This window comes from Uranotaenia lowii, chromosome 2, assembly GCF_029784155.1.
Source record: "Uranotaenia lowii strain MFRU-FL chromosome 2, ASM2978415v1, whole genome shotgun sequence".
Lineage (NCBI taxonomy): Eukaryota > Metazoa > Arthropoda > Insecta > Diptera > Culicidae > Uranotaenia > Uranotaenia lowii.
This window is the reverse complement of record NC_073692.1, coordinates 355861967-355864180: the sequence shown is the minus strand read 5'-3', so window position 1 is coordinate 355864180 and position 2214 is coordinate 355861967. Positions and strand designations below refer to the sequence as shown.

The window sequence follows — 2214 nt, the reverse complement described above, 5'->3', positions numbered from 1 at the left end:
ATCTATGAATAAGTTTAGAAAAAGCATAGTGTTTTAACTTGCCTCCATAAACTGGACGAATGTTAACTTAGAAATGAGGCCCCTGGAGCCAAAGGGGTATAAGTGCAAAAAGCTGATTTCGAGAAAAAAGCACACAAACTCCGTTGTGTCCCAATAAATTCCATAAATATTTTTCATTATTATGGCCTTCTTAAATGAAAACAAATCATTTGAAACCATTTTTACGAAAATCAACGTTTATTTGACGTTATTGAGGCAACAATTTTTTTTTAAATCATTTGAAACCATTTTTACGAAAATCAACGTTTATTTGACGTTATTGAGGCAACAATTTTTTTTTTAATTTTTTTCTCATGCACTTATACCCTTTTGCCACCAAATAAATTCACTTATACCCCTTTGCCACCAACAAATTTTAATAATCAGGCGATTTAGTCTTGTTGATATGATTAGGAAAACATAAAGATTTAGGTTGAGGCAAATGATTCGCAGCACTAAGATCGTGTTTTATTACGCTTTAAAGCTAAAATTGATTTTAAGGTTAGGATAACTGTATGGATAGTTGTATGATAGAAGATCTCGATAAAACTCACAAATTAGTGCAGAATTCTACGTTCTTGCCTCGCGGTACTGCGATCTTCGTTTATAAATCACCTTAGCCCTAGCAAACTAATTTCACATTATTTAATGCATTACAGATGAAAGAACCATCAGTTACCATATCGAGCGAAAGGAATCTATTAAAACGCCAGTTGTGGTTTCAGCTAGTCACTGCAAACCGAATCTACAGATTCATAAACCTAATAATTATACGTTATATCTATCTTCAACTTTATCTAACTTTAAACTAAATTAACCACACCTCATGGCGCCCAACGTGGGGCACGAACCCACGACCCTGAGATTAAGAGTCTCATGCTCTACCGACTGAGCTAGCCGGGCTCACTGACAGTTCAATTAGGTGAAAGTCAAATAATTTGTGAATATATTAATATTTTGCAATTTTGATGAGAAATGTACACTGGTACAGTTGGTCAAGAGATTTCATGTGTAAAGATCGACCTAGTCTTGTCACGTTGATGTCCATCGCTTCAAACAACGATTTTCCATCAGTATAATTATTAGAATAATTAAAATAATTCGTGAAAGGCTATCTATTTTCAATAATTGGATGTTGTTTGAGCCTTTGCCTGATTGATTGGACATTGGAAATGGATTTCCACTCATTATGACTTGAAGTTTAACAGCAATTTTCGACTAGCGCTTCAACTTATACAAATACACATGGAACCTAGCCCAAAATTCGTGATACACTCCATATATTCATGACCAGAAATCAGGAATCGGTGATTCACTCATTTGATAATATTTAGTCCAATAGGCAGTCAAGGATTCCTTTTAGAAGGTTATCTCGATTTTTTGGCCCCAAGGGCCTCAAATATCTTTTTGTCAACTTTTTGAATATTTAAATTTCCACAAGAGTTTGTCGAGAACTGATTAAGTTGTGCAACAAACGATAATTTATTTGTCTAAAAGTTTTTCATATTTTCCTCAGATTTATAAAAGTTTAACTATGGTAAAATTCTCTTGCACTAGCCCCGGTGTAGAGGAGACAAGGGCATAATGGCCACCTTAAGAAAAACGCTTATTTAACCATAGAGAACAGCTATAATATGTAAATTACATCATTGTTTCGTGTTCAGACACTCAAATAGTCTTTTGCCTAATTGGATGAAACTTGAAAAAGTAGATAAAAACGTTTAAAAATGTATTTTAAAAATTTTTGCCGAAAGCTGAAAACCACTCATTTTGGGGGCATAATGAGAACCCCCCTGGGACAGTATAAGCAAATCTTTTCGGGGCAAGATGAGCGTTTTCTGCCGGGGAATCTAGCAGCGAATTCGACTCGATAAAGTCAACTGAATAATAGAGCTACAGCTTGACTTGTTTCATCTGACGATTTGGCCTATTGGTAAGGTGTCGGAGATGTAATTTTTTTTTTTCATTTATCATTCATTTTGCACTAAACGGTGAGGCGTAGATTCATCAAACAAAGCAGTAACAAAATAATCTAGGTCTGTTTGTAAAATTCAAAGAATTAACACATGCTCATACATTATGTTTCTGTTGTTTTGTTTGACGGATGATGCTACTAGCCGTAACAATAAAAAAAATCAATCATGAATGGTATGTAAAAAATTGTAATTGTTTAAT

The 2214-nt window shown here is 34.2% G+C and overlaps 1 non-coding gene across 1 annotated transcript; it reads right to left on the bottom strand.

Annotated features, from left to right (window-relative positions):
• Positions 1-869: 869 nt before the first annotated feature.
• Positions 870-942, bottom strand: Trnak-cuu (transfer RNA lysine (anticodon CUU)). Its single transcript has one exon. It is a non-coding gene; the product is annotated as a tRNA-Lys (tRNA).
• Between the last annotated feature and the right edge of the window lie 1272 nt (positions 943-2214).